At 31.8% G+C, this 5,204-nt stretch overlaps 1 protein-coding gene across 1 annotated transcript in view; it reads right to left on the bottom strand.

Annotated features, from left to right (window-relative positions):
- LOC110038809 (uncharacterized WD repeat-containing protein C2A9.03-like) overlaps positions 1-5,000 on the bottom strand; it is a 44,012-nt gene extending 39,012 nt beyond the window's left edge. The window contains exon 1 of the mRNA XM_020743715.1: positions 4,834-5,000. The gene's annotated coding sequence lies outside the window, so the exon portion shown is untranslated. The remainder of the gene's footprint in view (positions 1-4,833) is intronic.
- Positions 5,001-5,204: the final 204 nt, after the last annotated feature.

Raw genomic sequence — 5,204 nt, 5'->3', positions numbered from 1 at the left:
AGAAAGGCAGAGGTAGACCTAGGAAGACTTGGGCTTATTGTATTAAAAATTATCTTAATTTACTAGAACTAAATGAAAATATGACACTAAATAGGATGCAATGGAGAAAAAGGATTCATGTAGCCGACCCCACGTAGTGGGATTAAGGCTTTGTTGTTGTTGTTGTTGTTATATTAATTTATGTTAATGACGTGTAGTGAAATTAAAAAATAAAATATAATTGATGGCCTTAAGACTTATATTGATAAACAATTAATTATATAATGGTCATTAAAATAATACTAAATGTAAGCAATTATAATTTTATACAATAAGATTTTTTTTATTTTTATCATAGTAACCAAAAAACTTAAACAAAATCTAAATGAAAATAATTATCAGTTACAATAAACTAAAAATTTGTATTATAATTGAATTTATATGTGTCCCACCACTTTAAGAAAAACAAAGCTTCGGGCTCTAACACTACTACAACTTAATGTGATCTATTATATTGTAAGGAGTATATTAAGTTGGAGTGCAATTAAAAATTGATGACCAAGTAATGAAATTGGGAGTACTAAATAAAAACTAGTACTATAGTTTGATTTGTAGATAATGGGAAGCTTAAGCTCTGCCTTTATGCAATTGCAATGCATGGGAATTAATGTATTAAGATGATATTACTTGTCTATTTAGTGCATAACAAACTTGTGTTTTATAAGCATATGGAAATTGATTAGGAGGTGGGCGTGGTGACGGTGGTGCTGCTTTAGCGATCATATGGCACAACAAGAGTAGGATGTGATAAATGGATAGAGTTCTAAGCAATTTTTGTTATAGAGAATAGAAAGTGTGCAACCAAAGAGTATTATTGATTCCATATATCCTAAACTCCATGACATAACTTCAAGGAAATCCAAGTTTCGACCTAAACAATCAAGGAAATATCAAGCACCTGATGAAGGAAATATCGGCATTTATGTGATAAGCGGAAAGCCAACATCTGTGGAAGTGTGTGTGAAGATAAAGAGCAGTTGCCTCAAGAACATATAGTAAGAGTTCTCTAAGTAGGGATGGGGGAGAATGCTATTAACAAAATCAAGAGTCAATCAAAGGGAGTAAACTCCAAGAGCATCTACACCTATGCAAGAGAGGGTGTGCACCTTGATTCAATAGAAAATTTGGAATGTTGCTGATATTACCACCAGTATAGCTCTCATTTCTAAATATTATAGTCAAATCAAGTTTGATTTTGGTGTCAGCAATTCCTTCATTTATAAGCATTTCTTAGCATTGGTATATTTACTTCCTATTACATTACATATTAATTTATTAATTGTGTTGGCAGTGTTGCATGCTTGAAATTATATGATAGCTAGTTAGGCTTGCATATGTCATATGAAAATATCTATTAAAAGGTTAGAATCCAAATGGATGGTGTTAGCACGGAATAAATTCAAGGTGATATTGCGGATAAGTTGGCAAAGTAAATATGCAGTATATATAGATAGTGAATTGAAGAAGAAAACATTATTTTTGGGAGATAATCATAAGATATGTTTTCAAGGAGATAGAGATGTGTTATCCACTTTGATTTCATTGATCCGAATTGCTAGAAATTGGAAGAAAAATAATATGGCATTCCATGCAATAGGAATGCTCAATGAATTACCTGTAGTGAATGAATTCATAGGTGCAATTTAGAAAAGTTGGTGAATTTACCAATTGAATGAGAAGTAGAGTATTAAGTTCGTACCTAATATTACACGCACAGCTAATACTCTCTGTAGGATGAACCTTTAAGAAATGTAAAAATTGAATATTCAACTATAAGAGTTGATTACTAAATTTTATTAAACCCAGGATGTCAGCCTAGAGAGCTCCTGTAATATTTGTGAAGAGAAATGACATTATGCATATCTGTATCGATTACATTAAGTTGAATTAGGTGATGATTAAGGGGAGTACCAATTATCCCTGATGATAATTTTTTGAACAATTCAAATGTACATCAATGTTTTCTAATTAAAATTTGAAGTTTGGCTATCATCGACTAAAGAGGAAGAAGGATGTAGAGACGACAGCCATCACTATATAAGGCCACTAAAATTTTCTAGTGATTTCTTTTTGATATGGCTAATGTCATAAAGATGTTCATGGATATAATAAATCAAGGGCCAATTTAGATCATATTTTTTTAAGTTGGCTTTGGAGACATTCAGAAAAATAAGTTCTATGCCAAAAATTTCAAAATTTCAATTTATCCAAGCATAATAGAATTTATGAGAATATTATTAGTGGATTTAGATTTTTAGTTGAACTATAAAAAGTGAAGGAAATTGCCAAGCAGCTAGGGCCCACAAAAGTACTAGAATTTAAAAGTTATTAATATGGAAAGCTATTATAGAAACTTTGTGAAAGAAATTTCAAAAATTGTTGTTACTTTGACAAGATTGCCGCAAGATATCATGTAGTTTAGATGGACAATAGAATGTAAAGATAATTGCTGGAACCTAAAGAATTATTGTGTCAACAACTATTATAAAAATTTCTCTAGTATTAAAGCTTTCTAAATCACTAGTAAGGCTTCACTTACAAAATTAAGTTATGTTCTAATGTAGAATGAGAAAATTATTGCATATGCTTCTTCCCACAAGCTAAACTATTTGGAGTTAATTGTTATCACATTTGCATTGAAGAATGAAGTGATATTTCTATAGTATAAAATACAAGGTGTACAGAAGACATTAGACGTTGAAGAATATCTAAGAAAATGTAAAGAAAATTGTATTCTCTTATTTCTTAATGATCAAATTATAACTCTTCTCCTTATATAAAAAGGCAAGGGAAAACTTAGTTCTACCATTACAACTTACCAAAGACACAACAACTCACAAAAGGAAAGAAATACAACATAATAAGAAATGAATAAACGAGAATACATCTATAATAGAAAGCTTAGATTTCCACAATATGTTAACACGATAAGGGTATACTTTTAAAACAAATAAGATGGCATAAGCTAATTAGATACTATAATTTCAATATCTGATATTACCTTGGGAAACCTAATACTGTAGAGAATGCATTGAGCAAAAATCCACACAAGTAAAAGGATAGTTTCTACTAATGTTTCATTGATCCAAGAGATGGAGAAATTTAAGTTGGAGATGGCGAGAACAGCTAATATGTGGAAAGAGTACCTACCTCGTTTGATTATTTAACCTACTCAATTGGAGAGATTTCATGCAGGCCAACAAGCTGATGAAAGATATGAGTTACTAAATGATCAAGCTAGGTAAAAACAAAGAGCAACACTAAAGATAGATGATTAAAGAATACTAACATGTGGAGGTTATATAATGATTAGCTTTGCTAGAGAAACAAGTAGCTAAATTTGCTGACAAGTGTGAATATTGTCATATGACAAAAGTAGAAATATTAATGTCCCGGTAGGCTATTGCAACCATTACCAATTCTAGAGTTTGAGGAGAAGGAATGCACAATTAATTTTACAATGTGGTTGCCTTGATCAGAACGAGAACATGATGTTCAATGCGTCATTATTAATCAACTGAAAAAATATGCAAATTTTCTTTTTTTTATCTTAGATAACAAGTTCAATGAAAAGAATGACATAGTTAAATATAAAGCAGTTAAAAAATTATATGGTATACTCGAGGTGTTTATCTCAAACTATAAAAGTTCACCTACGGTGTAGAGATAAATATGGAAAGGCTTGGGCACAAAATAAAATTTCTACACAAATGGGTTATAGAAATTTTAGAGTCTTGTTAAAGGTATGATTTCAAGATTTTGTAAGACACACCTCTGTGCAATCGCAGAAAATCAGCATCTAGGCATACACCGCACGCGATCTGCATGTTGTGTATGCCCCAATGTTGGTTAGGCACACAATAAGACACACTTCACCTTGTCAAAACTGAGGTGTCCGCCTCATATTCTATATAGATATCAATCTAAATATTCTAAGTGTATCATATGTTTTGGGTGTCAATAGTGCAAGCATGTAAATGACACTCTATGTTTCTAAATGTCAATAGTACAATCATGTAAATGGCATTCTATGTTTCTTGATTCTGTTTTTTTTTTTTCTTTTTTTTTTTTACGACGATTTATTAGTGTTTATATGAGTAATGCAAATTTATAGAGGATATTTCTAAATAGATCCAGGTCATAAGAAGAATTTGTGAGTGAAAGATCTGTCTTTATGTTTAAAGAAATATTTGATCAAAGTTATCATCATTTGCTTCTCAACATAATGTGGTCCCCTACATAATAGGAGTTTCATTGTGTTGCGGCGTGACATAACTGTGAAAGAGGTGGGTTTGTTTTGGAATATTGAAGCACCAATGAACATTCTTTCCAAAAATTGGAAGACAACTAATCCTCAGAACATCAAAATGTGTATTTTTATCATCTTGATTCCTCAAAATCCAATGTCATTGAGAGAATGCGGACATAAAGCATAATTAATCCTCAATGGTTGTAATCATAAACTCTCCAACAAGTGGCTAAGCAAAGACTATATTTCAGAATCACGAAACCCTGCATAAGATCCCCAAATGCATCAAAGGTTGCTTTATATCGAAAACAAATACACGATTAAAATCGGCCAGAACAGCAGCGTCGAAAATCATCCAAGTAAATTCAGAACTACCGACAAATCTCCAGAGAACAAAATCTCTAAATAAAAAATTAAAAACTTATTGTCATGGGAAAAAAATCTTGGGGTAAAAAAGGAAAGAAAAATAATCAATATTCCCAAACCCCGAAAGCTACAGCAAAAGTGCGAGACAGAATTCTGCAAAATTTTGACACCATTCTCACCAGTTGCAGGCTTCAATTAATAAGATATCGCAAAGGCACCTATCTGCATATACGGACCCTAGAATCAGACGAGGAAACCGTTCATGAATTGGATGAATCAGATGAAATCCAAGAAGACACGGCCGAATTTCAACAACTAGGGCTTGCTTCGTTCTCCATCTCGCTTAAACTCAGAAGGAAAATGACCTGCAATCCAAGTTTACTAAAGTAAACTCAGAAGGAAAATGACCTGCAATCCAAGTTTACTAAAGTGCCCACGGCATCACCGTGTAATTAAGAAAAAAAAAAGGTGCAATTATTATAAATCAATATAATTAACTTCCTCTTTGTCAAAAAATGACCTTTAGAATTATAATAATTCGTTATGCGGG

The sequence above is a fragment of the Phalaenopsis equestris genome, unplaced genomic scaffold (assembly GCF_001263595.1).
Source record: "Phalaenopsis equestris unplaced genomic scaffold, ASM126359v1 Scaffold233956, whole genome shotgun sequence".
Classification (NCBI taxonomy): domain Eukaryota; kingdom Viridiplantae; phylum Streptophyta; class Magnoliopsida; order Asparagales; family Orchidaceae; genus Phalaenopsis; species Phalaenopsis equestris.
The sequence above is the reverse complement of the archived record's forward strand: the minus strand, read 5'-3'. Positions and strand labels throughout refer to the sequence as shown.